Raw genomic sequence first — 8,633 nt, forward strand, 5'->3', positions numbered from 1 at the left:
TTTTTTCTTTCCCGTTTGTGAGGCTCTGAAGTTAAAGCTGAATTAGGTATTGCATTATTTTCTTTTCCTCTGGTATTTTGGAAAATGTAATGGTGTGCACGGACATTATTCTTCATGGAAATTGTTTAGGTTTTTCTCTTAAACATATTTACCCAGTAAAAATATGTATTTTATATTAAAATGAAATAACACTATTGTATCTATGTATTTCCGATCAGATCATTAACTCTGTCTTACTTCACTGTTTCAAAATATACCTTTACTATTCTTTTCTTCTCCCATGTCTTTGATTATCCAAGCAAGTAGTTTCTGCTCTTAAGTAACCAAAATACTTTTGACGTAAATTGACAGATGTACTGTTAAAGAATATATAAGTAAATGTTTTAGGGACAAAATATTCTCCTCTCTTTTTATAATTATATGAAAATCTCCGTTTTTTTCCTTAAGACAAGATGGTAGCTATATGGGTAACAAAGCTACAAATTTGGTGGTACTGCAGGTACAGATGAACGGAGTACAGAGTGCTTGTCTAATCTATAACAAGTTTTTCATGAACCATTTAGTTCCTGACTGTTCACTCATATCTATGCACTTTGCTGCCACTGCACTCTGGAATATGAAACATTTAACCAAGAATTAGTTCTGTCTGAAAATCTCCTCTCAGAATCTCTAGTACTGTTAAAAAAAAAAAAAAAAAAACTGCAAAGAATGTTACATTTATATTTTTATTTTTTATTTTCCCACTGACATTTTTCTCCATGGAAGTGTTTAAAACCAAATCCTATACAGATCAGCAATTTTTCTTTGTCTTTTTTTTTTCCTGTATTTTAAACCATTTAATGACAATATATTACATTTGAACTTATCTGTCTCTTTCTCATTCCTTAGTGTTGGATAATTGCTCATTTGTAAATTATTAGCTAACTATGCATGCAATCTGGTACATGGCAAGAAACAAGCATAACTATATTCTGTTAATAGCAATTATGTGTTTAATTTAATTTCTTATTGGCATTTCTTTTAACTATGTAGTCTATTTTTAAATGTGTTGGAATGAAGTCCAAAAAAAGCTTTTGATTTGGGAATGTTGTTTATTAAAGGTACTAATATCCTACACTAATTACTGTGGAATGAATGGTATTAACTATTTTCATTCTAGAAGATCTGGATTCTTTGTGAACTTGGTTAATAGATGAGCCTGTAGGGACAGTTCATGTGATGAGGCCCTCAAGATGTTGATGCAGAAGATCAACTTCCATCTTCTGTGAAATCCTGTAAGCCCTGGCAGAGAGGAAGGTTAAGCGCATGTTTAGGTGCTTTGTTGGACTGAGATCAAAGTACTTCGTTCCGGATATGTTGTAAAGGTCAAGGAAGACCACTTAGAACTGTGTGGCTGTACATTTACCTCCATTTCCTTGAATACATTATCTAGTCCTCAATAATAATTAGAATCCTAAACAAACAAACAAACAAAAAGCACAAGCAAACAAACAAAAACTTGAAAACCAAACCAAACCAACCCTCTCCCCTCATCCCCCCAAAACCAACCAACCTCCAACCTAGCTTCTGACCTAGTTCATTACTGTTGTCAACACTTCATCACAGAGATCAGTGGAATGGCAATGATACCATATCCTTACAGGCAGGCTTGTGGAGCTTATGATAGAATCAGTGCTATTATCCTGCTTAACAGCAGTGTAAATAAGAGCCCTACAGAAAAAATAGCATGTTGACTAGGCTCCCTAAAAAATCAGTAGTGTGCTAACTAAAAATTATAGTCAGATTTCTCGGAATGTTTGAATCAAGGAACAGATTAAATAGGTTTCAATACCTTCAATTATTACTGCAACAGAAAATTGTCAGGGCTTATTACTGACTGGATAACAACACTGATATCTTTTCAAGTGACAGGATATTTTTTACTATGAGCCAATATTTGCATCATTAAGTACATGAAAGGCTTTTATTAATTAATAAAGGAAACAATAATCTACTTTACTTGACATTGGTGAAGGAAATATGTAGGAGACTGTCATTAAAATATTGGTCCAGCTGATTTTAACCTCCAGAGCATTTTCATTTAAATGAAATCAGTATTTTACTCCTAAGCCAATGATGAATTTAAGTGCTAGGAGATTCATTTAGGATTTGTGCTTAAATATCTTTTTGGAATAAGGATTAGAAAAGTTTACAAATCTTAAATAATATAATAATTTGAAAGAGTAGTTGTTTAGGCTAAATAATGCTTAAGGAACATTATTAAAAAAAAAAAACACCTCTATTATGACTATTATTATTATTAAGTACTATTATTTTAAAGTCTAAATACTTCTTGCAAAAAATTTAGACTATCTAGCCCATATACCAAAACCAGGACAATGCTTAATATCATCACGTACCTTTCATGTCTTCATAAAATTAATCAGCTAAAATCAAACCCAGACAAATAATAACAATAATAATAATAATAATAACAGTGATAATAACAACAACAGGTTAGTTTCACAATCCATAAAGCATCTTTTTCAGCAGTACAGTTTGAAACTACAATATGGTTAAAATCATCATGTCATCTGTTATCTTTCCTGTTTTAGAAATAAATGCTTCTATAATGCCAAGCATTTCTAATTAGAGAATAACTTAACAACTGAACACCATTATTACAATGGCATAATATGTTTGAGTAAGAAGAGCCTGTCTGAAAAACATGAACTTGCTTACTCTTAAGAGACATTTTCCCAACAAAAAAAAATGAGGCTGCAAAATTTAGCTAACTTGACAAATTAGATTTGTCTTTGTGAAGAATGTTTTCCCTGGCTGCTTTAGATGTACCGTCAGAGTCTGTTTTCTACTCCAGAAATGAGCAAATAGGCAAAAAAAAAAAAAAAACAAAAAAAAACTGATTTTTTTTTTTTTGTATGTGTGTGACAGAAAAGTAAAAAGAGAAAAGTCCATAAAGAAGCTGATCAAATTGTGTTATGATTTCAGGCTGTAATAAAAAGGCAGGGCTGACACAACAAAAATAGGTACATTTGCAAAAGAACAGGTACGTTTGCAAAGAACCTTTGCCTTTCTTCCAAGCAGAAAGATATCTCTCAAAATCTGAAGGTATGCATATAGGCATGTTGACATTAGTAATTGGGTCAGTAGATACAAATGTCTTTGCCCAGAATGGAAAGAGACAATTGTGAGGCCAATGGTCAGATGCCAATATCATGTTTAATTTCCATCCAAATAAGCTAGTTTGCTGAAATTCTGTGAGTAATACAATATGGTGAACTTGGTGTACAAAGAGAAGAACATAGCATGAGTGCTTGTTAAAATAATATATGTAAATGCAATGATGTATTTATCTGAGCATTGCTCAAAAGAGAGAGGTTTGATGGCTAGAGTAGGCTACTGTGTGTGTGGATGGAGTCATATGTCCCAAAGCAGCTGGCACTCAGGATTAGCTGTTCCTTAAACCTATATTTTAAATCAGTTTAGGTGTAGTCAGTTGAGATGGCCAGATGGATCTGACACACCACCAATGACGGTGGAGGAAACAGATCCATTCTGCCCTCACTTTCCGTCTTCTCCCAGCACTCCTGGACAGGTGCTGGAAATCATAACCTAAACTCAGGCTAGTCAGCTCATTCCACCAGCAAAAAATAACCCTACAAAGAGAAGTCATCTTTTTTTTTTTTTTTTTTTTTTTTTTTGTTAAGCAGATTGACGGATTCAGTATAGGGTCATCTGTACACCAAAGGTATTGCAAAGGAGGTGTCAGAACTATGTGGTTTGGGATTAAGCAGAACTGGAAATCCTTTGCACAGAGGCTATGGGTCCTGGTGACTCTGGATCAGTCATGAAGCTATGGAAGGCAGATGTGAAAAGAAGTGTGGTTTTTTTTTGCAAATCTAGTCAAATTCCATTTGGTTTGTTCAGATATTCATGACCTAGATCACCATCTTATTTCTTTGAAGATGGAATCGTTTTTTTGAGCTGTTATTTTAGGGGAATTAATCTATGATCATACCCCAGAAAATTAAAAAAAAAAAAAAAAAGTTTCCACATTTAATTTTCTGAAATCTTCACAAAGCCAAGATGCCCAGGACTCAAAATAATTCAGTATCTTGTACATTACTGAGTAAAAGATTTGAGACAAGTTCTCTCTCTCTCTGAGAGTATTTCAATATGTATATAGAGATAGATATAAATTATATAGAGATATATAGATAGATATAGATATATCTTTTTAAGAGAGTTCTTTAAACGCCCAGTTGTCAGATGTGCAGAGTTAGTGTGAGAAATCTCTATCATTGAAGCCCTTGATGACTGTTTTAAAAAATAACTTTATATACTTGAATATTCTTCCAGTCTAAGTTGAACTGCTTTCATGTTTTACGCTTAGTTTTTGTTGTCATGTCTGAATGATTGTTTTTGTGTGTGTGTGCGTTTTTTCAAAGAGAAAAATGCAGTCTGTCTTTTCTTATTATTCCTTAACCTAAGGATTTTTTTTTTAGGGTTCTTCTCTGATCTCCATCAGGTACTCTCAGACTACGACAGAACATCTCACATCCCTGATAACCTTTACTTTGCGGTCTGACTGGCAAATGTCAGGACAGCTTGAAGGAATCAAATACCCTGGCAGTGGGGATATCTGGGCCTCTTGGCAAATCACAGTGCTGTGCCTGCAGTGCCATTAGCATAGAACTGTTGCAGCGGGAAGGGACCTTTGGAGGTTTATGGTCCAGCCTCCTTTTCAAAGCTGGATAAAGACTGAATTCATGCCAAGTTTCCAAGGGCTTCAGCTAGTCAGTCTTTGAAAGTCTCTAAGGATGGAGACTGTACAGCCTCACTGGGAAACCTGTTCCAATATTTGAATATTTTAACTATGGAGAAAAGTTCTATCTTTTCAGAACCTTCCTTTGTTCAACTTCGGCCTTCTGTGCCTTGGCCTTCCACTGTGCACCACACTGGTAGACCAGCTCTGTGGTCTTGCTTGGTAGGGGCAGGCTTCCATCAGGTCCCCTCAAAGTCATCTCTTCTCCAGGCCAAACAAGGCCTGGTCCGTCAGCATCTTCTCACGGGGAAAGTACTGCAGCTCTGAACTTTTTCTAGTTCATTAATGCCTTTCCTGTACTGGGGGTCCAAAACTGGATGCAGTATCTAGATGTGGTCCCAAAAGTGTTTAATAGAGGGGTATAATCCCTGTCCTCAATCTCCTGACTGTGTTTCTGTTGACGTCTACTGGTATGTTGATACTCCATTTGAACAGAAGTCTAAAATACTCTATAAGACATATTACAATGTCTTATTTTGTATTTTTTTCCTGTATCTGTATGCTATCTGGTTCATTTGTGTGTGTTTTGTGTTTTTGTTGTTGGTGTTGTTGTTTGTTTGTTTTGTTTTTATCATAAACCAAAATAGCATGCTATTATTTTGCCATTAATCCAAACTACAACTTTAAATCAAACCATACTCTTGAAAAAAAAAAGTTGATCTCACCCTCTTCTGAGGTAAAAGACATCCTGTAGTTCAGTCTAACATACACTGCCATTGTCTGATCAGAAGGTGATGCTATTATGGATAGCTTATGGGAATAACATAGAAAGAAGAGCTGATGCTCATACAACAGTGTGATAATTTTGTATGATATATTTCACCCCTAAGCATCTCAAAGAGCTTTACAAATTGATTTATATTCTACACACAAGGATAATTTATTTCATCCATACATTTTTATTAGCTCTGCAGCAATATTTTAGTTTAGGACAGGAATTAAAGGCCATATCAAATCCAAAATGCAAGGTGAACATACTTACAAAGAATCCCTCACAGAGTTCACTTCAAACTGCTTTCTTTCAATGCTGCACCACCAGCAAGGTATCATTGCTGAAATATTAGGCTATTGAAGGATTTACTGTCCAGATCTGAAATTGAGAGATTTAGTGTGTTCACAAAAATAGTTGTAGCTAGTATACTTATGCAAAGAGTGAATTGGGATACTTTTTTGCAGCTTATAATCGCAATCATTTTAGAATATACGTTTCTGTTTCTGTAGTTTTCCTGGTCAGCTTTCATTTCCTGATAATTTTCACAATGGTGTGATGTGATTGAGATGACTTACATGAGAGTATACATCAGTTAAAATTGTATTTTTCCAGTGGGATTCATTTGGATGACTTTAAAGTTACCTATCTTGATGAATGATTCCAGGAAATAATCATTCAAACGTTTATCCAGTTTCAACACCAAATTTATTCAAAATCTTGTTCCACCAACCATTCTTCTTACTCTATATTTGTATTAACACACTGTTTTTATTTATTTTGAATAAAATAAATGTTGAGTGTCTTGGCATAAATACATAAATAGGGTATTATTTTGTTTGTTGTTGTTTTTGACTCATAATTCAGCATCCTCTCAGACCATTTACATCCATGTAAGAAATGTAAGAACTCTCCAGCTTTTTCCACAAATACGTGTGGTGATTTTTTTTTTTTTTGGTATGTGTGTGTGTGTTTTTTTCTAAAATAGATGCCAGACATATGTCATATTTCAAGGAATTTGCATTGCTTAAATCCAAAACGAGTGACTTTTTCCTAATATCCAGCAGATAGGCTCTACTAGATAGAAGACACTGTGCCCCCAGTCTTTTGAATAAAAATGCAGCCAGGAAGCTTTATTTTGGAGACGTAACATAGAGACTATATCCGTCATTAGGCTGTTATTATTTTGATGTATACTTTTTCTGATACTCAAAGGTCAAACAATAGTAGGAAGCGGAGAGAACCTGCTATCTGAGGACTGATAGCAGGACAGCATAGAGGAAAGGCTGCTTTGTTAGATTTTTGTCTTTACATGAGTTGAATTCTCATGTAGGAATATGTCTACAGGAAACTACAGAAAAGAAGTTTATAGTGAATTTCTATTGATAAGTCTATAGAGAAAAGAAGTTTATAGGAAAGATTTTTAAGTTGCTGTTAGATCACCATCTAGATATAAATATGAGTTTTCCTGCAACATTAAGAAATTTAATAATCTTCAACTTAAGAGTTTTTTGGGGAGTTGGGGGCAGGGGGGTCATCTGTGAAATTTTTTTAGAAGTCAAAGATGCTGTTCAGATATTATCACATATCTTTATGTACTGTCATCTTACAACTGAGATCAGAATGCTTGAGCCTGAAATGAGAACAGTATCTGTGAAGTTTTTCATAAATATTTCATTAACATTTTTTTACTATAAAGAAGAAAATCAATTTTTGGTGTTAGAAGAAACATGCTGATAAATTAGCAAAAATGTTATAAACAACCCAATGCAGTTCTTGAAGAATTATTCAATTTGTTGTCTGCAGGGAAAGAACTTCTAAAATAAATTCAAACTGGAAGGAGAAAACAAACACATCCAAAATGCAGTTTAAGAAATCACAATTTCTGTCTGCCTATTTTTTTTGATGAAGTAAGCAAATTAATGTTTTAAAGTCTTTCACTGGAAAGCACTGCCAATACTCCTTTACTCTAATTTCTGTGTTCCTTCCGCCTTTGTTAAAAATACAGAAACTGTATGTGGTATATACCCTATGCAGAGAAATGATTATCTCCTAATTTCTATCCAGTACTCCACTGTTCATATATTAAACACAGCTGTCAATTCTGTTTCCTCCCACATCAAGTAAGAAACAACATGTAGCAGTTAATTGGCAGCAACAATTTTGAGAAAGACTGGGCTAAAGCAGGCAAGGAACCCCTCCACATGGCTCCAAAAGCTCTTCCAGGAGCACTCACCAGTTCTGTAACTGTGCTGTATGCAGCTTCTTTGCTGGATGAATACTTTGATGTCAGTGGCTTGGCCCAAGTTAACCCAAATTGTTCAGGATGGATGCCTCCCTGTTTCCTGCTACATCATTTTTTTTGAATCTCAACAATTTATTTTTATTTAATTTATTTTTGGTTGAAGTTTTGAATAATACCAGGTATGTTACTGCCCTTGTCAGCCACAAGGTAATTACTGCCTTCTCATGATATTTCCTTATGATGGGTACCTTATGGGATACATTTTCAGTTACCTCTTAATCTAGGTAAAACAAGCTTACCTGGGTTGTGATCTATCATACCTTAATCAGAATGTCACACAACCTCAAATCTGTATGTTTATCACATCTAGATAGACCACTTAACTCACTAAACTTTTTACCTCATCATTTCTGTCTTTTTTTTTTTTTTTTTTTTTACTTTTGATCTATTTAAAATTATTTTCTAACTATTGTTGTCATTTCACCACTTGCTTTGGATGGATTGTTTTACAACCTTGTGAAATTGTTTTATTTTTAGTATGACAGAACTTGATTTCCATTCCTTGTTCTATCCAAATGTGTATTTTTTTGTTTGTTTGTTTTTTGCAATTTTCTCAGCTTCAGGAAAAAAGAAATTCATATGAATGACTGTTCATACACATAATATATGTTACTGAATGGAACTGTCCTTTATTCACTGATGCTAAACATGGTCAAATAATAGTCCTGAGTAACTCTAAGTGAACATCAGCTTTAAATCCAATGACAAATTATGCTTTCATGGTGACCTCAGAAAACGTCTGGATAGCTTTTTTTTCTTTTTTTCAGTTTTTATTTTTCCAGTAAAGTATTACA

This window comes from Anser cygnoides, chromosome 2, assembly GCF_040182565.1.
Source record: "Anser cygnoides isolate HZ-2024a breed goose chromosome 2, Taihu_goose_T2T_genome, whole genome shotgun sequence".
NCBI classification, from domain to species: Eukaryota; Metazoa; Chordata; class Aves; order Anseriformes; family Anatidae; genus Anser; species Anser cygnoides.